Below are 26993 nucleotides of genomic sequence, written 5' to 3'. Positions count from 1 at the left end.
TTAGAACTTAGTGCAGCAATCTTCCAGACTATTAAACATCAATATCACATAGTTATATGTGATAGCCATCATGTAGATCACCTGGTGGAAGATAACAGAACAATGACAGTAAGACACAGGCAGTTCAGGCCACTTCCCTGACATTTCAAACTTGGGTGGGATGGTGCCAGCTCAGAGCCTAGGGTGTATCATTTTTCACATTTATAATCACAACAGAAATTAAGGGCTAACTGCAACATGTATTAGCCCTCGTTAATACATATTCCAGTGGTGATACCCTCTCTTCTTCCCACCAGAATCCAAATCTCATCACCTACCATAGATGCCAAGATCAGCAAGTCTTTTCTGCAAGCGAGACATGGGGTAAGTTTACAAGGGCACCTGAACCAAAGTTGAGTCCCTGGTGTGTTGGCTGGAAGGGAAATTTGTTAGGACAGTGCCTGCACGGAAGGGGGCCAGAACTCACCAGGGCAATGACGGTGGCGCCAGCTCTGGCATAGGCCATGATGAACAGGTGATAGAACGTGTAGACCTAGGAGAGAACCGGGCACCAGGGTGAGCATTCTGCGGGGGAGTGATGGCCTCCTCTGTTCTGGGTGTGCTCCCTTTGCCTCTGTATGGCTGATTTCTGAAGACCAGGCACATGATGGGCTTACATGGGGGTCTTTCAGAACTTGGCAAGAGGCTGTACCCAAGGCCAATACCCCAGACCTGGGGCTGCTCCCCATGATCAGAATATTATACTGCTCCTGCATGCCTGCCACCTGCGGCCCAGATCATGGATATACACACCAAGAGGCAGGTAGATGGTGGGCCCTGATTTTTGGAAGCAGTTGCTCCTTGCTTCCAAAACCATATCAGGATCCTCTTAAATGCAAGCTCCCACAAGAGCATTTGAGAATCTGCTTTTTTTTTTTTTGAGAATCTGCTTTTATAAGTAGTCATAAGCCAATGCCTGAAGACTATTTCAGGGCCAAGAGATTTTAAGCCATAGTAGATTTATTGCCCATTAAGGTCAGGATTTATTGCCCGTTAAGGATGACCAAGTAATACCAGCAACTCAGCCTGGAAACAAAAGATTAAGTGACAGTGCATAAAAATTTGGTTGTACACAAATTGAAGGCTTGGTCCTGTGTGACATACATTCTGTTTGAAAAACTATCTGAATATGAAAAAGAAGAATCGAGATATATTCAGACTTGGCATGATTGGGCTTACTCTCCAATTATTGCCAAAAGAGAAAGCTGTCTCATGGCTCAGGACCTTCACTCAGTGGGTTTAGCTGTGAGGCAGGGCCAATGTCTAGGTGGAAAATGATGACTCAGAGCCCTCTTGTGGTCTTTCTCCCTAGAAACACCCTTTGCCTCAGCCTGAAGTGCCCAGTAGTTGTCTAGGACCCACTGAGGGAGTGGGGCCTACCTCTCTGGTGTTGCAGATGTTTTCCAGGGCTGAGCCACATATTCTTCCTGGGAAAGCATTCCAAGGGATGATTCCTAGGAAGCGAGTCCTAGCACAAGGATAATGTTTACACAAACTCCAGCACCCCTGTTCGCGTCGGGGCCTCCTCTTTCAGTGGAAATTACAGCACAATCACATGAAATACTCTTCATCAACAGCTGTTGTTATCTGCCCTCTGTAGAAGAAACTTTTTGGAACAATAAAAAGTTTTATTTGGACAACAAGACCAAGTTTGGTCAAGATCAAAGTTAACTACTCCACCAGAAGGGGAAACAAATTGACTTCCTCCCCAACTCCCACTCCCCAAAACTTTTTGCTTTTTTTCAATGACTAACTGTAAAAACAGATTATCAAAGCTAAGTTTTCTCTACACTGAATTTAGGAACTATTAATTACAAATAGTTAAACAACTGCCAGATGACCTCCCCCCCAATAAAACTCTTCTTCATATGACCATTAAATTATACTGAGTTCAAATACATTTCCACATGTATGTCTTGGTCTGTGATCTTCCAAATCAAAGAGGGGATTTGATGTTTTTGTTAGTCCACATGAGATAACTACCAAAATTGACACTATAAACTCAGAAACTATCTTGAAAATTTGACAGTGTAGTTTATGAATCACAAATAAATTTTTGTATTTGTATTTTGTACCTATTTGTTTTTAAATGCAAAAATGCATTTTATTATGTTTAATATTTTAAATACATTAAAAATTGAAATATTTTGGATTAAAAGTCCTATTGGAAATCTTTTCAAAAGAAAACCCATGTGGAGTGTATAGTTGGTCTCTCAGTATAATTTATAGTGGCAACTGCCCATTAGGCTGCCATTGTTTTCTCCCTGCAACCTAAAGATAATTGCATATGTTTCATGAATAGGTGTGTGCTTAAATATTAAACTAGCTTAAATTATACTTTTGTCAGGAGATAAGGAAAAAAAGATTAAAATGTACAATCTGTAGTCCCTCCCATCTTTTATCATAGGCCAAGAGTAACTTTCATTTTTCAGGAAAATGAGAAATGATAAGTCTCCAGACTGTGATTTCAAGAATATAGAAGATTTAAAAGAATATAGAAGATTTCAAGAACATAGAAGATTTAAATTAGTTACCAAAGACCAAAAGTTGTAGTGAAAAAAAATTCCCTAATATTTAAGAACTAGGAAAATTATAAATGTCTGGAAATTCTTTTATGAAAATTTCAACATTAAAATGTAGAATTTGTTTTTAATCCCTCATAAAGAACAGCATTGTTGAACCTTGATCTCTATGAGAAGAGACTGATCCAACTTGTAGTTTTCGATAACCTCCCTATTATGCTATAAAATAAGATGATGAAGATAAGCCACCTGGGAAAAGCAGGAATCAAAATGAGAACAATCACATCCCTCCAGAAAAGCTCTGAAAGAATATTTATTTCCACTTCAGCTTTAATTAAAATCTCTTTTCCCCCTTGTTTCTAACTCAGAAGGACAGTGGAATCTGCAGTGATGGACAAGAGGTACCCTGGCTTTCTGTGTCCTGTAAAAATGAATCAACCTTAGTTGCCTATGGTGAGGAGCCCACTCATTAGAAAATGTATCTGAAGAGATTTCCAACATCTGACATTGATAGAGTACTTTCTGAAGAGTTTAAAATGCAGCTGGATTTTATGTTGTGTTTTTTAGTATAAATGAAGTTAAATTAAAAGACATTTTAAAAGACATTAGTTGAACAGTTTGAATATGCTAATTAAGTGGATTATGCACTGTGTGCAAAATTAGTTTGGAAAGTTGAATGAGATAAAAATGAGAAAATCGAGGGAAAATACACAGTTCTTTCAGTGACTATCCATGTGGTTTTTACTTAACTGCATTATAAAATATTTTTTTGTCACAGAATGTTTTTATCAAATACTTTGAAATTTGAAAATGTAACATTTTGAATGACATTCTTTAGAAACTAAAAGTCTCATATTTCCATCCAGAAAATAGAGCATATTGAGGGAAACAGTATAAAATCTTCCAATATAATGGATGCAACAGGTTCAGATACTTAGGTGCTCCTCTAATAATTAAGGCCCAAAAATATGCACAGAGGATACCAATGATTCAGGGGATTGCACAAGAATTATCATATTGCCTGATGTCCATGCAGATCTGCTCCACCCCTGCTGTTCCATTGGTCTGAGGGGAATTGATGACTTCACAAGTGGACCATATGTTTTAGAACATAAACACTGGCACTGCCGAGAAACCAAACACACCTAGCCAGGCCACTCCCAACACATAGGTGAGGAAGATAAGCTAGGACAAGAAGGAAAAAAAAAAGTCACTAACCAGGGCAAAGAACAGCCCCCAGAAGAAATAATAGGGCATTTCTCCCAATACTGAACCTGTGGGATGCAGTCAGAGCATTGATTGGACAACAGTATCCCCAAAGCTGGTGCCAAATAGGGACAGTAGGAGAATCAAGCCAGTTAAAGGGACTTTTCAAGTCCTTCTTTTAGTTAAGTAGGACATAAGGCCCAAGAGATGATCTATCTTGTCCAAGATCATAGAACTAGTGAAAATATCTCCCATATTGTACATTTACATTCTCAGAATACATACCCACAGAGTGCATGGCTGAGGCCTTGGAGTTCAGTTAAGTTTAGCTATTTTTTTTTAACTGCAAAGACCCAAGGCTAGATCATGTGAGGTTCACCTTGCAGCCACGCTCAGTTGCCTCCTTTTGGTCACCTAAGGAAACTGTAGAAACAACTCACTTTGTTTTATTTCAAGAACACAAGTTTTCCAAACTTTGTGAATTTTTTAAAATGCCAAAGCAAATTTCAGTAGATTCTTTTAAAATATTTTATTTATTTTGGCTGTGATGGGTCTTTGGTGCTGCACAGCCTTTTCTCTAGATGTAGCCTCTTCTCTCTAGGTGTGGTGCTTGAGCTTCTCATTGCTGTGGTTTTTCTTGTTGCAAAGCACGGGCTCTAGAGCACAGGCTCAATAGTTGTGGTACATGGACTTAGTTGCCTCAAGGCTATGGGATCTTCCTGGATCAGAGATTGAATCTTTGTTTCCTTCATTGCCAGGTGGGTTCTTTACCACTGAGACACCAGAGAAACTCAGATTTCAGCAGCTTCATAGTTTGTTTCTCCCTAGTAATTATAATTGGGTACTCCATTATACGATTTCTTTTTCTTCCCCTTCAAAACAAAAATACTTTCTTTCTAATAAGACATATACACTTAGAAAATGTCTGGTAGTTCTTTGGTGGACCTCCCTTCCTGCAGTAGTTAGAGCTCCCTAGGGCATTCATGGAGAAGGCAATGGCAATCCACTCCAGTACTCTTTTTTTTGTTTGTTTGTTTTTTGTTTTTTTTTTCACTCCAGTACTCTTGTCTGGAAAATGCCAGGGATGGAGGAGCCCGGTAGGCTGCAGTCCATGGGGTCACAAATAGTTGGACATGACTGAAGCAACTTAGCAGCAGCAGCAGCCGGGCATTGATATCTGCTTCCCCTAGTGAGCAGGGTAGGGGTGGGGACAGTAAGGAATTCTGATGGGCAGTTCTGTTCTCCCTGATGGGCAGAGTTATAGTCTTTCCTAACTCAAACAAGTTAGAGTTCTTAGCATGTTGCTCCAGCTCTCATCAGTCACCTAAGTCTTCCTCCCATGCTGCCATGAAAGCCCATTCAATATCCATTTGATATATCAACAAAAGCACAGTGTTCAAGGTACAGGTAACCAGTCAAGAAATGAGTGAAGATAATACAGCTCTTCCCCAAACAACAGTGGCTTTTCAGGTTTCTAGAATACACCTTTCCTTAAATAGACCATAAAATATAGAAAGGATAAATGCAGTCTATGTGGAATAGAGGATAGTCTTCCAGCCTGTACTGTGGTACAGAAGCTTCATATTTGCTCACCACACAATCCGCATAAGAACTGCTCCAAAAAGGCCCACGTGGCCTCCCATCTGGCTTAGAATGAAGCACCCACTGCTTTGGCACTGGCTTCTTGTACTAATTAGCAAACCCTGAATGATAAGGCAAAAGTTCAAATATTCAAGTATCTAAAATGTTCAACATCAGGTAGTTGCTGATTTGCATCTATGCCATTGCAGAAGTTAATCCCTTTCACTTTTACTACTTCATGAGTAGAAGTTAGCAGGGGTAAACAGTTGTCTAAAAGTTGCCAGGAAGATTTTTTTGGTTTTTATTATTATGTACTCTTCACTTTTTTAGAAAAAACCAGCTCCTCCTTGCCACACACACACACACACACACACACACACAAACACAGAAAAAAACAGATTCCCTCTAATTGAATAATAGCCTCTGACTTGTCTTTTTAAATAATGGCTATGGATGTGAGAGTTGGACTGTGAATAAAGCTGAGTGCCGAAGAATCGGTGCTTTTGAACTGTGGTGTTGGAGAAGACTCTTGAGAGTCCCTTGGAATGCAAGGAGATCCAACCAGTCCATCCTAAAGCAGATCAGTCCTGGGTGTTCATTGGAAGGACTGATGCTGAAGCTGAAATTCCAGTACTTTGGCCACCTCATGCGAAGAGTTGACTCATTGGAAAAGACCCTGATGCTGGGAGGGATTGGGGGCAGGGGGAGAAGGGGATGACAGAGGATGAGGTGGCTGGATGGCATCACCTACTCGATGGACAGGGGTTTGAGTAAACTCCAGGAGTTGGTGATGGACAGGGAGGCCTGGCGTGCTGCAGTGCATGGGGTCGCACAGAGTCGGACACAACTGAGCGACTAAACTGAACTGAACTGAAATTCCCAAAACCTTATATTCATTGTTTCCATTGTTCTTTGAACTGAACCTTAAAAAGCCAAAGTGAATTCAGGATCCATTTTTGGTTCTGGGATTGAAAAATTTCAGATCAATAAAGAAGTGATAGAAATGAGGGTGGTATTTCATCTCCATAAATACTTCTAAACAATATAGTTTTCTCAAATGACAGTCTCATGAGGACTCTTATTTGTCCTTTGGAAGGTTTTGTGTCCAAGTGTGTACTAGTATATACATTTATATATCCTTGCATTTTTCACTTTTTTCCTCCTCAAATGCATTGCCTAATCCAGAGACTTAGCATTCTTCCCTTTCTCTCACCTCATACTGAAGTATAGAGCCATAAAGAGTTCATCTTTCCCAGTGTTTTGATTTGTGTTCCTCTACCCCATCCCTGAAGCCTAGTTCAGATCTCCAAAATAGTTCACTACCACTTGTGCCACAGCTTGTTGAATGGATGTAGCTATGTGCCAACAACATTTAAATTTCCTTTGTATGATTTTCTCATGATTAGACTTCATCCCCGTTGCCCCTGTGAAAGATGTTCAAATATAAGAACCATTGTTTCTTCATAAACTCTTAAAAGAAAATAAACAAATGGGTACTTGAATAGATTTCATGTAAAGATTGTAATTTCTTAGTGCCTGCCTTAGTTCATATACTTGTTGATGACAGAGGTCTAAATTTAAATCCTTGCACTGCCACTGATGAGATAAGTGCTAGCTGCCTACTGTAATAAGTGCTTGATAAATACATCCAGAAGCATCATGACAATTTCTAATAGTGTATAGAAGTCTTTATAACCATAAAAGTCACATTCAAATTTGTCCATATTTAAAACCAAAGGAGAGAAATGATAGTTATGAAAATTATTTTTTTCTTAATAGGAAGTTAACATTTCAAAAGAACTTCAGTAATTTTTTTATCTGTACATTAATAATCAAAACAATTAAGTACTGCCAGTCATTGATTTTAATTTATCCTCAATAATATGCTGAGGCTTTCTTCATGTTCCTGACTTTAAATCAGAATGAACATTACCTGTATCATAGACTCTTCATGCACTATCAGTGAGCTTTTACCAAATCTTCAATACATAGAAACACACAGAGCTGTGGCTCTGGCTGGCTGTCAGTCACTGGGGATCTCTACTCACCATCCCACTGATGCACCCAGCACAGGCAGTTTTTTTAATCTGCCTGTACAGTTCTTTCACTGAGCTTATGGTATAGAAGCCTTCTGCCAGCAGAATGATCTCATACAAGAAGAAACAGGAGGCACTTCCATAGATGACATAATGCATCAGTTGCATTCTGTGAAAAGAAGATTTCAAGTGGTTACATTCATGGCCTGGTGAACAGATGATTTTGGCCTCTGGAGGGAGGCCGTGAAGGTGGGTGACATGCTGTGACAGCCAGTCCATGGTGCTGCAGGCAGGCATCCCTATCCAGACTACCAAAACCTGGGCCCTTCTTCCAAGGTGGGCAACCTTCCCAGACAAGGGAGAAGTTTCCTTTGGGCAGGGCCTTGCTGGACTTTTCGTACTTATTAGATGAGACTCATCTACATGTAAGGGAATGTAGACATTGACAAATTACAGTCATTTATCCAGGACTCATATTTGACAACAGGCAATATTGTCCAATGATAAAACACTCAACAAATAGGATTAGAAGGAAACTACCAAGGATAATAAAAACCTACATCAGACTCATAATAAATGATGAAAATGAAGTATTTCTTCTATGATGATGATGCTTGCTTTTAGCATTTCTTTTCAGCATTGCAGTGGAAATCCTATACAGACCAATTAGGAAAGAATAAAAAATAAGAAGCATCTAAGTTAAGAAATAAGAAGTAAAATTATCTGTGTTTTACTTGATATGCTCTTATATGTAAATAAATTTTATGATCTCACACACGAACACACAAGCAAAAGTTCTAGAACTTAAATTAGTGAAGAGGCAGGGATGCAAAGACATTACCTTCTATATGAATCACTAATCAATGTGAAAATGAAGTTAAAATTCCAATTAAAGTGGTATCTAAAAGATAACTTAAATGTTTAATATTAAGTTAACCAAGTATATAAAAGAGTTATGTGATGAAAACTATAAAACATTTCTAAAAGAAATTGAAGAATAAAATAAATGGAAAGACATCATGTTCATGGACTGAAGTTATAATACTATTAGGCTGTCATTTTTTCACCCAAAGTGATATAAACATTTAATGTACTCAGTGTGAAAATCTGAATTTTTTTTTAAATAGAAAAACACATTCTCAAATTTATTTGGAATCTCAGAGAACCTCCTGGAATAATAGGCAAACAAATCCTGAAAAAAGAGGAGCAAAAGCAAAGGGTTCATACTCCCTGATTTCAAAACTACTACAAAAATACAGTAGTGAAGACTGTGAAGATTGTTGTTGTTCAGTCTCTAAGCTGTGTCTGATTCTTTGCAACTGCATGAACTGCACCACTCCAGTCACCCCTGTCCTTCACTATCTCCTGGAGTTTGCTCAAACTCATGTCCATCAAGTCAATGATTCTGTCCAACCATCTCTTCCTCTGTTGTCCCCTTCTCCTCCTACGCTCAGTCTTTCCCAGCATCAGGGTCTCTCCCAATGAGTTCTTCACATCAGGTAGCCGAAGTATTGACACTTGAACATTAATTGTTCCAATGAATATTCAAGTTGATTTCCTTTAGGATTGACTGATTAGATTTCTTTACAGTCCGAGGGAGTCTCAAGAGTCTTCTCCAACACCACACTTCAAAAGCACCAATTCTTCGGCACTCAGCCTTCTCTATGGTCCAACTCTCACATCCATATGTGACTACTGGAAACACAATAGCTTTGACTATACAGAGCTTTGTCTGCAAAGTAATATCTCTGCTTTAAATATGCTATCCAGGTTGGTAATAGCTTTTCTTACAAGGAGCAAGCATCTTTTAATTTCATGGCTGCAGTCACCATCTGTAGTGACTTTGGAGCCCCCAAAAATAAAGTCTGCCACTGTTTCCACAGTTTCCATTTATTTTCCATGAAGTGATAGGACCAGAAGCCATGATCTTAGCTTTCTGAATGTTGGATTTTAAGCCAACTTTTTCACTCTCCTCTTTCACTTTCATCAGGAGGCTCTTTAGTTCTTCTTTGCTTTCTGCCCCAAGGGTGGTATCATCTGCATATCTGAGGTTATTGATATTTCTCCCAGCAATCTTGATTCCCGCTTATGCTTCATCCAGCCTGGCATTTTGCTTGATGTACTCTACATATAAGTTAAATAAGCACAGTGATAATACACAACCTTGATGTACTCCTTTCCCTATTTGGAACCAGTCTGCTGTTCCATGTCCAATTCTAACTGTTGGTTCTTGACCTGCATACAGATTTCTCAGGAGGCAGGTAAGATGGTCTGGAGTTCTAATTGCTTTAAAAATGTCCCACATTTTGTTGTGATCCACACAGTCAAATGCTTTGGCATAGTCAATAAAACAAAAGTAGATGTTTTTCTGGAACTCTGTTACTTTTTTGATGATCCAACAGATGTTGGCAATTTGATCCCTGGTTCCTTTGCCTTTTCTAAATCCAGCTTGAACATCTGGAAGTTCACAGTTCACATACTGTTGAAGCCTGGCTCGGAGAATATTGAGCATTACTTTGCTAGTGTGTGAGATGAGTGCAATTGTGCTATAGTTTGAATATTCTTTTCGGGATTGGAATGAAAATTGACTTGTTCCAGTCCTGTGGCCACTGCTGAGTTTTCCACATTTGCTGGCATATTGAGTGCAGTACTTTAACAACATCATCTTTTAGGATTTGAAATAGCTCTACTGGAATTCCATCACCTCAACTAGCTTTGTCTGTAGTAATATTGGAGTCCCAAAACAGTAAACCTGCCACCATTTCGTTAGTTTTTTGAATATTGAGTGTTAAGCCAGCTTTTTTCACTCTCCTCCATCATCCTCATCAAGAGGCTCTTTAGTTCCTTTTTGCTTTCGACTATTAGAGTGACATCATCTGCATATCTGAGGTTGTTATTTCTCCCAACAATCCATATTCCAGCTTGTGATACATCCATCCAGACATTTTGCATGATGTACTCTGCAAGTATGTTAAATAAGCCTGGTGAAAATATACAGACTTGATGTATTCATTTCCTAATTTTGAACCAGTCCATGTTCCACGTCCAGTTCTAACTACAGCTTCTTGACCTGCATTCATGCTTCTCAGAGGACAGGTAAGGTGGTTTGTTATTCTCATCTCTTTAACAATTTCCCACCATTTGTTATGATCCACACAGTCAAAGGCACTAGTGTAGTCAATAAAGCAGAAGTAGATGTGTTTTTGTAATTCCTTTGCTTTTTCCGTGGTCCAATAGAAGTTGGCAATTTGATCAATAGATCCTCTGCTCTTTCTAAATCCAGATTTTGTATCTAGAATTTCTCAGTTCATATACTGCTGAAGCCTAATTTGAAGGATTTTTAGTATTACCTAACTAGCATGTGAAGTGAGTACAATTATATGGTAGTCTGAATATTCTTTAGTGTTTCCCTTCTTTGGGATTGGAATGAAAACACCTTTTCCTGTCCTGTGGCTACTGGTGAGTTTTCAAAGTGCTGGCATATTGAGTGCAGTACTTTAACAGCCTCATCATTTAGGATGTGAAACAACTCAGCTGGAATTCCATCATCTACACTAGCTTTGTGAGACATAAAGCAAAGAAAAGTTAGGAATAAGGCAAAGAGAAGAGGAGCAAAAAAAATAGTGAAAATAGAAAGGCAAAATTAAAGAGAAGTATATACTGAAAAAGTCTGTGAATATTAAGGAAAAACTATAAAAACAGAAGAATTGATGCCTTTGAACTGTGGTGCTGAAGAAGACTCTTGAGAGTCCCTTTGACTGCAAGGAGATATAACCAGTCCAAAATCAGTCCTGAATATTCACTGGAAGGACTGATGCTGAAGTTTAAGCTCCAGTACTCTGGCCACCTGATGCAAAGAACTGACTCATTAGAAAAGACTCTGATGTTGGAAAAGATTGAAGTCAGGAGGAGAAGGGGGATGGCAGAGATGACATGGTTAAATGGCATCACCAACTTAATATACATGAGTTTGAGTAAACTCTGGGAGATGGTGAAGGACAGGGGAGCCTGACTTGCTACAATCCATGGGGGTCGTAAGAAATCAGACACAGCTGAGTGATTGTTGTGAACCAAACCAAGAAACAGAACAACAACAACAACAAACCAGAACCATAGAAAGCTAAAGTAAAAGTAGAAACATTGAAAAAGTAGGATTTTTTAAAAAGTTCCCAGCAGCCTAAATAGAAATAATGCTAATAATAAAAGCAACAACCATGACAACAGAGGGGGGATAAAGGAAAGAAAAAAGGAAAACACTCCAGAACCAACAACAGAACAAATTAATACATAGTAATAATAATAAATGTCTTCCTAGGATCCCAGCTGCCAATGTCCTAGTCCCCACCATGAGCCAGAGCACAGCTCCATCTCTCCAAGAAGCTCTCCAATGCTGGGGAGGATGGGTCTCTGGACCTGCTGTTGGGACTGTCACACTCTAATCTGACCCTATTCCTGTGTGTTCTTAAAACTGCCAGAGCAATGTGTTTTCCTCTGTGGGAACTCTCACTTTTTCTTTCATGTATTCCATAGAGACAGCGTCTGTGTAGTTGATCATGTGAATTTAATGTGCAGCTTGTACAGCTGGTGGAAAGGTTTTTGATCCTCTTCATTAACCACCCTGCCCTTAGGGTTCAACTGTGGTTTTATCTCCACCTCTGCATGTGGTTTGTCCACTGGGGTTTGCTCCTGAGGCTGCCCTGGAGGACTTGGGTCTGTCCCAGTGAGGGCTAGGTGTGGGCGGTGACCTCAGTGGTGCCAGGGATGCAGCAGAGCCAGTGACCACAGGCACCGAAGATTAGTTTGAAAAGGGTTCTTTTTACTGAAACAGTCTCCTTGGTTTTCCATCTCTATTGCTCAGCACAGCAGGTGGTCAAAGGCCCCTCTGGCTGGGGTCCTTCTCTATTGTTGGAGACAGAAAGAAGTTACAGTGAAGGTTCCACCCTTGCACATGACTCAGCAGTGTTGCCCTGCCTCTATGGCTGTTCGTCTGTCCTCCAAAGGCATTTCCTACTGTGATCTCATATCCCTGCAGGCCATTTCCCCACAGTCAACAGCAGACCTTACCATGTGATTGTTCTCCAATCCCTACGGTCCAGTTCCCAGCTGTTGCAGATTCCCAGGGACTATTGTCCCTCACTGGGGCATGCAGGGCTATGGCATGGATTGTCCGTGTGATTATCACTCCATTCAGACTCTCATAGATCAGCTGCTTCACTCCCTCAACAGCCTCAGCTTCCTCCCCTCTGTCTCAAATTATTACTCCTATGTGGAGATCTCACACTTGCTTCAGTTCACATACCCCTGGGGTGTAGGTCCAGTTCTACTCACTCTCCTCTTTTTCCCTTCCTTCTTTCATTCTTTTTTGTGTGGATCTATACATTCCTTTCTGGTGGTCAGGGACTCCTGCCTGCTCTCAGCTGCTGTTCTGCAAGATCTTCTGTGTCTTAAGATGTATTCCTGATAAATCTGTGGGAACAAAAGTACTCCAATCCACATACTCCTCCACCATCTTGCTGATTCATTAAGGGCTTTTCTTTTTTAAGAGATCTTTATTACAGATTCAATCTCCTTACTGATTATAAGTATGTTCAAGAATTCTTTTTCTTTTGGTTTAACCCTGGTTAATCTTGTGTTTCTAGGAATTTGTCCTAGAAAGAGTCCCTCTGTTCTTTTAGTTCATTTACCTAAAAGTTTGTCAATTGTATTAATGTTTTCAAAGAACCAACTTTTAGTACATTGATTCTTCTATAATTTTTTCCATCTTATAGTTCTATTATATGATCATTAGTCCTTATGACTTCCTTCCTTCTGCTAGTTTTGAGTTTAGTTTATTCTTTTTTTTTTTTTTTTTCTAATTCCTTAGGTTATAAAATTAGGTTGTCAATTTGAGACAAATACTTGTTTGCATAAGAATTTGAAGTTTTTAATTTCTTCCCTATCACTGCATCTGATAAGTTTTAGTATGTTTTCATTTTTGTCTAAATTTTCCTTGTGATTTCTTCCTTGATCATTTTGTTGTTAAAAACCGTGTTGTTCAAAAAAAACCAAAAAACAAAAAAACAAACTGTGTTGTTATTGCATTAAATTAATTGTGCTAAATTTCTTAATTTTCCATTCATTATTGGTATCTAAATTCATTTTGTTGGAGTTGGATATGTATGATAATGTATCTTTCCATTAATGCTTAATTTGTGGTCTAGTATATGATCCACCCTGGAATATGTCCATGAGCACTTGAGAAGACTGTTTATTCTCTTGTTAGGTAAAATGTCTTTCATATCTCTTGTAGCTCAGTTGAATTATTGTTATTTTATTCTTCTGTTTCCTTACTATCTGTTTTGGGTTGTAGAAATGTCTGTTTCTCCTTTCAAGTTTGTCTAGTTTTATTTCATACATGATTATCTATTGTTGGTATTGCTAAGTAATGTATATAATTGTTTTATCTTCTCAGTGTCTTGAATCTTTCATCAGTATATAATAATACCATTTTCATCTCTTTTAAACTGTTCAGATTTAACGATTACTTTGCATAATGTTCATGTAGTCACTCCTGCTCTTTCCATGGTTTTTTGGTTACTCTTTGCATGGAATATTACCTCCCCTTCTCCTTCACTTTCATTCTATCTTTGGATTTAAAATGAGTCTCTTGTAGACCACATTTAGTTGATCATGTTGTTTTACCCATTTTTTCAGACTCAGCCTTTTAACTGTAGAGTTTAATTAATTTATATTTCAAGTAAAACTGCTAAGGAGTGACTTCGTTCATTTTGTATTTTTTCTATATGTAAACCTTATAGGTGTTTTGTCTCTTATTTCTTATATTACTGTCTTCTATTGTGTTCAGTTAATTTTTGTAGTGGAACATTCTAACTCTTTTTGTGTATAGTGTTAATTTCATTGTGGTAACCAAAAAGAATACATTTAACATATGAAAACTACATTATTATAATTAGAATTTCTACCAATTTAACATCAGTAATACCCAAAACTACTCCTTAAACATCCATATCCCTCATAGGATATCAGTGCTAAGGAAAGCTGAGTATAAAGTTAAGATACTTTCATGACTTTCCTGATCCTGTGTCTTTCCCTGGGCAGGTTCAATTACTTTCTAATTTCTCTCACATATGTTTTGGTTTTGAATATCCTGTACTTCAGTGCTAGCTTCCAGAAAGGGAAAAGAGAAAGTTGAAGCAAAGGAATGGAAAATGATGAGCCAGAGTGAGAGCGAGTTAGAACAATGAAAGAAAGTGCGTTTGTAATTCATAAGTAGAACACAAATACAGACAAGATTATTTTTGCATATTCTGGTTTCCCAGAGTGTTACGCAAGCTGCTCCAGGAACTGATGTAGAACTAGTGCCATGAGGCTAGGCTTGGAAAATGGGCAGTTCTTACCGTGATAACGCTGAAATTGAACAAAATTAATTAATCAAGCTTTCCTCTGCCAACTGTATTCCTTAAATAGGATCCAGAGCTCTAAAATAGTTACATCAGAGGGATTCAGCCAATATAATTATTGCCTAGGTAGGGACACAGATTCATATTTCTTTCTAGTCCCACTTCTGTCTAGAGTACTTTGTACACTGTAGTTTTTTTGCAGAGGAAAAAATACTGTGAGGGGGTGACACTTAAAATCCACTTCTAGAAGTTCTTGGGAGTGGTCCGAAGATGGAGGAGGAATAAGACTGGGAGTACATTTTCACCCCCACAAATTCATCAAAAGATCATTTGAATGATGAGCAAGTTCCACAAAGCAACTCTGAATGGTGGTAGATGTCACCAGGCACCCAGAAAGGGAGCCCATTCTTTCTGAAAGGAGGTAGGACAAATTATAAAAGACAGAAAGAGAGACAAACGATTTATGGTTGGAGACCTGCCCTGCAGAGGGAGTTGTGAATGAGAAGTTTCCACACAGTAGGAAACCCTCTCTCAGGCAGCTCTGTGAGGAGTTTTGTAATCTCAGAGGCAACATAATTGGGAGGAAAAAAAAAAACAAAACCCACAGACTAGGCCTTAACCACAACTACCAGTAGCCCAGATGTTTGTGTCCACCACCAGCAAGCAGGAGCAGGGCAGGGAGGTGCGGGCTGCATCACCGGCCCCAGAAATCAGGCCTGAATGTCCTGAGGATAATCTGAGGCAGCAAACATGAAATAGCAACCTAAACTGTGGGATTTCCAGGGAGACAAAAAAAAAAAAAAACTTTCCCTGGAAAGGCTCTAACCCACAGCCTGGAGTGTTCAGAGAACAAAGTATTGAGAAAATACCAAAGGAAAGCTAGCTAGCTGCATATTGGTCCCTCCACTTCCAGAGGCAGAGAGGCAGGCATGTGAAAGCCAGAGCAGGAAGGCAAGGGGCTGCTGCAATTTCAGACCCAGAGATAGCATATTCCACCAAACTGTGAGCAGGTTCCCAGTTGCCAACCATGTCTTCCTGGGATCCTGGGTGGTTGACATCCACCAGGACAGTAGCAGCCCAAGATCAGCTGCCCAGAGGAGACACATGGCACACCTGAGACAGTGTTCTCATGGCACACCCAGGAAATCAAGTAGCCAGGACAGGTGAAATTATTAAGACGCACAACCCACCAGGGACAGTGCACTTGCTAAGCACCTGGTTGCCTGAGCTGCTTAGATCTTGGAAGGTTACAAAACAAATTCCCAACTGGGTCTGTGCCCTTGCAGAGTAACTGAGAACCACAGCAGCCTACACCTGGAAAGTGCAACAAAGTCAGGGCCCATTTGGGACAGTGCCCCTGCAGAGCACCCTGGAGTCTGAGCAGTGTAGACCCAGGAAGCAGTGTAGACCCAGTGTAGACCCACCTTGGGCTGTGGCAAACCCAGGGTGGTTCATACACTGCACATACTCCCCAAACACTCCAGCGATAATTGTAATGTCCCTGCCTCCCCAAAAAGCAACAGGACAAGTGAGGCTAAATAAGTGGTCACCTTCGCTCCCTTGTGTCAGGGTGGAAATTAGACACTGAAGAGACTTGCAAACAGAAGGCAAAATAAACAAAGAAGAGGGAACCATTCTGAAAGTGACAGGTGAAACAGATTAAAACTCTGTAGTTAACAATGTGCATTGCAGGGGACCTATAGACCTTCAGAACAAGTACAATCTGGAGCAGAGAACTATCTGAAACTGAACTGACCCTACACTGCCCACAATAACTCCAGAGAAATTCCTAGATAAATTTTTACTATTATCACTTTTTAATTCTCTTTAAAAAACTAAGTTCTTTATTACTGCTTTAATTTTTATTCTTATAACCTACTATTACCTTGCAAAAAAAGACCCTATTTTTAAAGCAAATTTCATACATATATATTTTTAATTTTTGAGATTGATTTTGTTTTGTATTTTTTATATTGTATTTTTTAGAGTCTAACCTCTATTCTAGATTTTTAATCTTTGTTTTTTGATATTTGATTTCAGTTTTGTACCTTTAAGAATCTAATCTTCAGTACCCATTTTCACTTAGGGATATGACTCCTGGCTTGATTACTAACTCCCTTTTTGACTCTCCCTTTTCTCTCCAGGTTACACCTATCTCCCTCCTTCCTCTTCTGTTCTCTGTGTAACTCTGTGAATTACTCTGGGTGTTCTGGATTGTGGAGAGCACTGAGTGAACTCATTACTGGCTAGATTGCTGCTTCTACTTTTGACATCCCCTTTTCTCCTCCTGGCCACCTCTATCTCCCTCCTGCCACTTCTCTTCTCTATGTAACTCTGTGAATCTTTCGTGGTCCCTTTCTGTGGAGAATTGTTTCACCATTAACCTAGATGTTTTATCATCTGTGCTGTAAGGATGAACAAGCCTGTAAGAGAAGGACTGAAAACCAGAGGCAGGAGGCTTGACTGCAAAACTTGAGAACTTCAGAGAACTCCTGATTCCAGAGAATATTAATAGACAAGAGCTCAACCCAAAGCCTCCAAATGTACACTGAAATCAAGCTCCACCCAGGAGCCAACAGGTTCCACTGCAAGACATACCATGCTAATTCTCCGACAAAGCAAGAACACATTAAAAGACAGGCTGTTCAGAGAAATGCCAAATGTATAGACACCCCAAAACTCATTACTGGACACTTCACTGAACTCCAGAGAAAAGATTCAGCTCAACCCACTGGAACACAGATGCATGCTCCCCCAATAAGGAAAGCTTAACAAGCCACTAGGCCAAGCCCACCTATAGGGAGCAGGCTCCACACTAAAGAGGAACCACGAACTTCCAGCATGCAGAAGGGGCACCCCAAACACAGCAAACTAAACAAAATGAAAAGGCAGAGAAATATTCAGCAGGTAAAGGAACATGATAAATAACCAAACCAAACAAACAAAAGAGGAGGAGATAGGGAGGCTATCTGAAAAAGAATTCAGAATAGTGATAGTGAAGATGATCCAAAATCTTGAAAACAAAATGGAGTTACAGAAATATAGACTAGCATCAAGAATTGAAAAGATGTAAGAAGTGTTCAACAAGGACCTAGAAGAAATAAAGAAGAATAAATTAATAATGAATAATGTAATAACTGAGATAAAAAACACTCTGTAGGGAAACAACAGTAGAATAACTGAAGCAGAAGAGAGGATAAGTGAGGTGGAAGATAGAATGGTGGAAATAAATAAAGCAGAGAGGAAAAAAGGAAAAAATAATGAAAGAAATTAGGACAAACTCATGGAGAAGGCAATGGCAACCCAGTCCAGTTCTCTCGTCTGGAAAATCCCATGGATGGAGAAGCCTGGTAGGCTGCAGTCCATGGGGTCACTGAGAGACAGACACAGTTGAGCAACTTCACTTTCCACTTTCATGTATTGGAGAAGGAAATGGCAACCCACTCGAGTGTTCTTGCCTGGAGAATCCCAGGGACGGCGGAGCCTAGTGGGCTGCCCTCTATGGGCTTGCACAGAGTCAGACACAACTGAAGCGACTTAGCAGCAGCAGCAGCATGCCTGAGGTAAAGTGGCAGTTGTCTTGCTCCTTTGAGGGGAGACATCGGTGGTGGCTGGGATATAAGACCCCGGCAAAGGACTGACAAAATAGAAGTTGGACTTGCTGTAAGTGATAGAAGGAAAGTAAAAGCAGGATGGGTGGCAGAAAATCCAAGTTAACCGTTTTTAAATGTCTGATTAAAAACTTCAGAAAGGGCTTTGGAGGAGACTATGGTATAAAGTTAATTGCAAACAAGCTTAGGACCTTCTGCGAGATAGACTGGCCATCCTTTGGGGTAGGATGGCCCTCAGAAGGAACCCTAGAACTGAACAAAATTTGGACTGTGTACTCTGAGGTAACCAGGCAGCCAGATCAGTTACTGTACATCGACTCATAGCTATTGATTGTGCAAAACTCACCCCCCTGGGTACGGGTATGTTATCTCAGAAGACAGGAAAGCAAGATTCTGCTGGCTCAGGCAAAGCCCCAGCAATAAAAGCCAAAGAAAGAATGTAGTGATCCAGAAGAACTCCTGCTTCCTCCCCTACATTGGCGAACACAGAGGAGGCCCTCAGAATAGGGAGAGGAAATAGGAGAAGAAGAAGATTTTCCTCTCCCACCTCCCTCAGTGGAGGAGGCTTCCCTCCCTGCTACTGTACCACCAGGGACAATAGGAGTGACTGTGCTGGCATTATATCCTCCCCTCCCCACTCTAGAAGGAGAAAAGAGCTGGGAACCAAGTGTTTGGAAACAACTGAGGTCCACATAGAAGCCGCAGGAAAAAGGGGTTTTGCAAATGCCTCTCAGTGAGGTCCAGGCAGCACCACAGATGGTGCCTGATGGGCACATCCATCCTGGCCCCACTTCTCTTTACTTTCAGCCATTCTCTACCACAGATCTCTTAAACTGGCAAAGGCACACTCCCTATTCTGAGAAACTGCAGGGCATGATTCACCTAATGGAGACTATTTTTAGGATCCACAGGATGGTGTGGGATGATATAGGCCAACTTCTCCTCACCCTCTTCAATACAGAAGAGAGACCCAGATCCTTAAAGAGACATGAAAATGGTGCTGGGAAAATGCACCAGAGGGCCAGCTGGATCCTGAAACTTGCACCCACGAAGCCACTCCTGATAGAAGACCAGACTGGGACTTCAAAACTGACCAAGGTAAGCAGTCCTTGGAAAAAATATAAGAGGGCTATAATACAAGGCCTCAAAAGGGGGGCTCGCAAGCCCACTAACATAAGACGAACACCATGATCCAAAAAACAGATGAGACTCGAACAGAGTTCTATGAGAGAGTGTGTGAGGCCTTCCGACAGTACACCCACTTTGATCCAGAGGTCCCTGAGAACCAAAGACTTATAAATGTTGCCTTTGTGGTCCAGTCATATCCCAACATTAGAAGAAAACTCAAAAAAAAAAAAAAAAAATGGAGGGATTCTCAGCTCTTACCAACACCCAGCTGATAGAAATTGCTGACCAGGTTTTTGTCAATTGGGACCAGGAGGCTATAAAGGAGGCCGAGTAAAAACAAAAGGAAAGTGACAAAAAGTCTCATCAAAAGATGTCTCTCCTGGCCCCTGTGCTGGGCTTTCCAGATCCCAATAAACAGCCAGCTGCTCCACCCCAGCGAAACCCTAGGACACCAGGCCCCTGAACATCCCTCCAGCAAGACCAGTGTGCCAGATGTCATGGGTTTGGGCACTGGAAAAATGAATGCCCCTTAAACAAGACTAAGCCAATGGCCTCTGAGCCGGCAGACACCCTGATTGGGATGGCTGGCATGGACTCTGAATAGAGTAGCTGAGGTTCCAGTGAACAAGGTCCATAGGAGCCTGTGGGACATTAGAAGTGGGGGACTGTTCTATAGACTTTATGGTGGGCATAGGAGCTGAGTTTTTGGTGGTAACAACTCAAGTGGCCTCCTTGACTATCACTATCACAAATCTATCAGAATTGTTGGGGCAACTAGAGGGAAGATACAGCAGGTTTTCTATAATCCAGGTTATGCCAGATAGGAGGGACCAAGTTGTGCATGAATTCTTGTATGTTCGTGAATGTCCAGTCCCATTATTGGGAAGAGACTTATTGACTAAACTGGGAGCTCAAATATCCTTTTCACAAAATTACAGGTGGGAACAGAAACTTTCCTTCTGTCTGTGACAATACCGAGGGAAGATGAATGGAAGCTCTATCAGTCACCCACAAAGTGTTAACAAAGCTGTTTCCTGAAGTATGGTGTGAAAATAAACCCCTGGACTTGCGAAAAACCACCCTCTGGTGGTAACAGACTTAAAGGCACAGGCCGAGCCCATAAGGAAAAAAAAAATCCTATACTTCTGGATGCCAGGGAGGGAATCAAGCTTCACATTGATAGGCTGAAGCAGGCAGACATACTGGTGGAATGCCTCTCTCCACAGAACACCCTTACCCTCCCAGGAAAGAAGGATGAGAACTGGAGCAGGCTGCCATTTCCTTCTCCAGGGGATCTTCCTAACCCAGGGATCAAACCCGAGTCTCCCGTATTGCAGGCAGATACTTTACCATCTGAGCCACTAGGGAAGCTGCAAAAGAAGGATAAGCAAAAAGATTATCAGCCAATTCAGGACCCAAGGTTAGCAAATGAGGTGATGGTGACCTTACACCCAACTGTCCCTAATTCCAATACCTTACTAAGCATAATATCTCCTAATGCCCAGTATTTCACTTGTTTGGACTTGAAAGATGCTTTCTTTTGTATAAGAGTGGCTCCAATTGACTAATTGGAGGATTTTTGTTTTAGAATGGGAGGACCTTGAAATGGGTTGAAAGATCCAGATGATGTTTAATCAACTACCACAAGGATTTAAAAATTTCCCTACTATATTTGAGGAAGCTCTAGCAACAGACCTCCTCTCCTTCCCATTGGATGCTACCAAGTGTCAAATTCTGCAAAATGTGGATGACCTACTCCTTACGGCAGAGTCTCATACTCAATGCTGGGAAGGAACTAAGACTTTCCTGGGCCTGTTGGAATAGGCCAGATATAAGGTGTCAAGAAAAAAGGTCCAAATCTGCCAGATTGAGGTAAAGTACTTAGGATTTGTTATAAAGGAGGGGAGGCATGCTCTAGGCTTAGAACAAAAACAAGTAATCAATTGGATAAGCCAGCCTACTACCAAAAGGGAAGTGAGAAAATTTTGGGGAGCCATGGGTTCCTGCCAGATTTGGATATCTGGCTTGTCACAAATAGCTAAACCCTTATATGCCACCACTATGGGCCCTGAAATGACTCTCTAACTTGGAGACCAGAACAGAATCATGCTTTTGCACAATTAAAGAGAGCCATGACAGAGGCCCCTGCGTTAGGCCTCCCTGATTTGACCAAACCTTTCACTCTGTACATCCATGAGAAAGAACAAGTAGCACTTGGGGTGCTGGCACAAAGAATAGGCTCATGGCACTGACCTGTGCACATTACCCAAGAGGCTGGATCCTGTAGCCTCTGGATGGCGTCCATGTCTGAGAGCAGTGGCAGCTGTCACCATCTTAACAAGAGAGGCTGACAAACTGACTAAGGGACAGACTATTAGAGTAAAAGTACTATATGCCATCGCCTCTCTCCTAATAGGGCCTGGGACAAAATGGCTTTCCACTTCTCAGATGTTACATTATCAAGGACTTTTATGTGAAAAACCCCGAATAGAGGTGGAATCCTGTCAGGCTCCCAGCGACTTATTTGCAGGTGAGGCAAGGCCCTCCCAGGCATGACTGTGAGGAGATGCTAGAGGCAGTCTACTCTAGCCATCTGGACCTTAGAGATGTCTCTTTAAAGTCAACCAGATGACACTTACTACACAGATGGGACCAGCTACTTGAAACAGGAAATACTGGATATGTGGTAACCACAACAGATACAACCCTCAAGGCAGGACAGCTCCCCACACATTGGTCAGATCAACAAGCAGAGCTCTGGGCACTTATACAAGCACTAAAATTGGCTGAAGGTAAGAGGGTAAATATACTGATTCACAGTATGTCTTTGCTACCTTACATGGAGCCATATATAAAGTAAGGGGGTTATTTACATCTGGCAAAGAAATAAAAAATAAAGAGGAAATTCTGCTGCTGTTGGAAGCAGCATGGGAACCTGCTGCAGTGGCAGTAATGCACTGTAGAGGCCACCAGAGGGTGGACACACTTCAGGCAAAAGGGAACTGTCTGGCTGACCAAGCAGCCACCCAACACAATACAGCAACCAAACTTACAGTGACACCTATGGTGTCTAGCCTACCAACCGGCCAAGCGGCCCCATTCTATGACAAGGAAAAAATCACCTGGGCATGAACTGAGCAAGAAACACTGTGGGAAAAAAAAAAAAAAACAACACTGTACGAGGATGGATGATGCAAACTCTCAGATGGGAGAATCTGTCCTCTCTAACTTGGCATTTCAACTGGTTACATATTTCCATCAATCCAACCATTAGGAAAAACAAAGACTTGTGAGATTTTTGCCCACTATTTTGTCACACCAGGTCTAACAGCTTTGTGTGCAGATGGAAGCCACCAATGTGTAACCTGTGCTAAGAATAACCAAGCCCCAAAGGAGACAGCACCTCCTGTAATACAATTTAAGGGGGCTGCTCCATTTGAACATCTAGAAGCGGACTTCAGTGAGGTAAAGCCATGCCGAGGATACAAGTATTTGCTGGTGATGGAATGTATTTTTATAGGATAGGTAGAAGCTTATCCCATGAAGACTGAAAAAGTGAATGAAGTGGCCCAATTCTTGCTGAGAGAGATTGTTCCTGTTTGGGTTCCCTCTGAGTGTAGGATCAGATAATGGGCCCGCATTTATGGCTGAATTATTCCAACTGGTTTGCAAAGCAGGAAATATTAAATGGAAACTACATATAGTGTATAGGCCACAAAGTTCAGGAATGGTTGAGAAAATGAACCAGACCATCAAGGTGACTTTGGCAAAACTGGTGCAAGAAACTGACACCCCCTGGATAGACATGCTGCTTTAGTGTTAATGAGTATCAGAATGATCACCTCCCACCCTCTACCCACCCCATCACTGGTCGCATGGGTATTCTCCCTCCCTATGAGATAATGTTGCGGAGGCCTCCCCCACTTATTCAGGAAGTAAAGGTAAATTTATTACAAAGAGGAGGAATGGAAGGGATGGAAGTGTTGCAGCAGCTGGAACAGTTGGGGAAGGTAATACATGATATCACCTGTTATGTTCAAGAATTCCCGTTTCCTTAGATACTGCTGGAAGAAGCACAAGCTGGAATCAAGATTGGTAGGAGAAATATCAATAACCTCAGATATGCAGATGATACCACCCTTACGGCAGAAAGTGAAGAGGAACTAAAAAGCCTCTTGATGAAAGTGAAAGAGGAGAGTGAAAAAGTTGGCTTAAAGCTCAACATTCAGAAAACTAAGATCTGGTCCCATGGCATCTGGTCCCATCACTTCATGGGAAATAGATGGGGAAACAGTGGAAACAGTGTCAGACTTTATTTTGGGGGGCTCCAAAATCACTGCAGATGGTGATTGCAGCCATGAAATTAAAAGACGCTTACTCCCTGGAAGGAAAAGTTATGACCAACCTAGATAGCACATTAAAAAGCAGAGACATTACCTTGCCAACAAAGGTCTGTCTGGTCAAGGCTATGGTTTTTCCAGTGGTCATGTATGGATGTGAGAGTTGGATTGTCAAGAAAGCTGAGCGCCAAAAAATTGATGCCTTTGAACTGTGGTGTTGGAGAGGACTGTTGAGAGTCCCTTGGACTGCAAGAAGATCCAACCAGTCCACCCTAAAGGAGATCAGTCCTGGGTGTTCACTGGAAGCTGAAACTGAAACTCCAATACTTTGGACACCTCATGCGAAGAGTTGACTCATTAGAAAAGACTGTGATGCGGGGAGGGATTGGGGGCAGGAGGAGAAGGGGGTGACAGAGGATGAAATGGCTGGATGGCATCACCGACTCGATGGACACAAGTTGAGTAAACTCCAGGAGTTTGTGATGGACAGGGAGGCCTGGAGTGCTGCGATTCATGGGGTCGCCAAGACTTGGACACGATTGAGCGACTGAACTGAACTGAACTGATAAAGCCATGCTCCCGAGTAGATTTAGTATGAATAAAGGATTGGAAACAGCAGATGTTACCCCCACCTGGAAAGGGCCATACACTATTGTACTAACCACTCCCACTGTCTTGAGTGTCCTCCGAGGTGTGTTTTGTGACTCCAGATTTCACAACAGTAGCAGCACCACATGAAGGAGTATTTTGTTTAAAGAATTAATTTCAACCAGAGATGTCTGGTTAAAAATCAACAGGAGAGTAGAGGATGCTTCAACCTCATTATGATCAAAGGAAATTTGGAGGATGCCTTGGACCCCTTCATGTTAAAATCTCCTAACAAACATCTCTGGAATGTCAAAAACCATTTCTGGGAGAACTATTTTATTCTCACTTGCAGGTTGGTCAATATGGGAGACTCCTCTTTTAAGCCAGAAAAAAAAACAGAGAAACAAAAAACCTCTTAAGTATATATTTAAAAACAGGAAATTTGAAAAAAGTAGATGGCCTGAAAAAGAAAGAAGTTAAATTATACTGTAACATGGTCTGGCTGTTATATAACTTGGTGGTGGGATAAAGAAAATGGCCTGAAAATGGATCCCTCTCACTGATCCCAAACGCTACCTCCCTGTGTCCACTTGTACCCTCTGATATGCAAGAAAAGGCAGAGAGTACAAGTACTTCATAGTGGAACTTCCTATTACCTAGGGTCAGGAAAAATGTGCCCTGTTAGGGAAGTGACAAATAGTAAAGGGACAATAAGAGTACATGTGCCCTTCACTTGAAACAGTTTAGACCAGTGGAAACAGAGAGTGGGCTTCCTTGGTGGCTCGGTGGCAAAAAAATCTGTCAGCCAATGTAGGAGACATGGGTTCAATCCCTAGGTCAGGAAGATACCCTGGAAAAGGGAGTGGCAATCCACTCCAGTATTCTTGCCTGGGAAATCCCATGGCCAGAGGAACCTGGCAGGCTACAGTCCACGAGGTCGAAAGACTCAGACATAACTGAACAACAGAACAGGAAGACACGCAGCTGAAAAACAGGACTTGCACAAAAGTTAGGAAATGTTCCTTATGCTACAGGATGTTTTCCAATACTAAATTCTGGGGCTCACAGGTCATCTTCCTGCCTCCAGGCAGTAGCTGTCACAGCTTTATTGGTAGAAGTTAACAAGCTTACCTTTGGGCAGCCACTGGAATTCCAGACCCCTCATCAAGAATGAGAGATTGTGGAGATCAAAGGCCACCATTGGATAGTTCGTGATATCCTCTGAAGTACTAAGCTTTGATCCTTGACTCCCCAGAGCTTTCCATACCCTCAAAACTTGTCATATCCTCAACTTGGCTATACTTTATTTGTAGTTCAGTTTCTCAGTCCTGTTTGTGGCTTTGTGACCCCATAAACCGCAGCACTCCAGGCTTCCCTGTTTTCCACAACACAAAGTCTTTTTAAAAAATCTTCCAGCAATTTCACTGCCTACAGAACACAATTAAAGCATCTTATTGTGACTTAAGAGTTCCTCCTCTAAGACCCAGTGCAGCCTACATCTATTATTATATTACCTCACGTTCTGGAATAACACTGTAAACCTAATAGCCAAAATCTGTGTGCTCAGGCCCACCTGACTCCTTAGCGGTCCATGCCACCTCTGTCCACCACCAGCCTCCTCTGTCCACGGGATTTCACAGGCAAGAATATTGGAGTGGGTTGTTACTTCCTACTCCAGGGAATTGTCCCAACCCAGGGATGGAACCCTCATCTCTTGAACGTCCTGCATTGGCAGGTGGATTCTTTACCTCTATGTCACCTGGGAAAGGTAAATTCTATGTATTTCAGCCTGCAGTGTCTTGGCTTATGCTGATCTACAACTGTCAAACTTCTCTACCTGGGTAACTCTTATTTTCCAGCAAAACTCAACTAGGAGATTTTTTAAAAGGTAGTAACTGTCAACAAGTAACAAATAAAAAAGTTCTAGAAATCTAATTTACAGCCTAATAAATATAGACAATTTTGTATTGGCAATCATCAAAGTTCCTAACAGACAATTTAATTAGAACGAATTACATAAGCGAAGAGGTCCTATTTGTTGCTACAACTGAAGTCATTTCAGAATACGTAATTTAGTATGATGTTGCACGGCTTAATTTTACACATTATACGTCAAAGTTATTAAAATTTTATTAAAAATCCTTATTTCTTTTAAAAAAATTTTCTCTTTATTTTCCCAGACCAAAAAGTGTTCTACTCAGGCAGAGACACTCATATTACCTAAACATTTTTGTATGTATCAATAGCTTTTAACATTACTTACATATTTTTTGTTCTGAGGCCATAAACACAACCGTAAGCCAAGTTTGCATTTCCTGCCAGAAGAATTAGGTTCCTTTTTTAATGGGTTGAACCGAAGGGGATGGAATCTGAAGCTTTATTATGAGGCGCTGATAGGTGGAGCTGCGGAAGGGGTTGAGGCTCAAGAAACAGCGGAGGCGGAAGTAGTTCAGTTCAGTTCAGTCGGTCAGTCGTGTCCAACTCTTTGCGACCCCGTGAGTCGCAGCGTGCCAGGCCTCCCTGTCCATCACCAACTCCCGGA

At 41.1% G+C, this 26993-nt stretch overlaps 1 pseudogene; it reads right to left on the bottom strand.

Moving 5' to 3' along the window:
* Nucleotides 1-26993, bottom strand: LOC122435240 (annotated as a pseudogene).

The sequence above is a fragment of the Cervus canadensis genome, chromosome X, assembly GCF_019320065.1.
Source record: "Cervus canadensis isolate Bull #8, Minnesota chromosome X, ASM1932006v1, whole genome shotgun sequence".
Taxonomy (NCBI): Eukaryota; Metazoa; Chordata; class Mammalia; order Artiodactyla; family Cervidae; genus Cervus; species Cervus canadensis.
The sequence above is the reverse complement of the archived record's forward strand: the minus strand, read 5'-3'. Positions and strand labels throughout refer to the sequence as shown.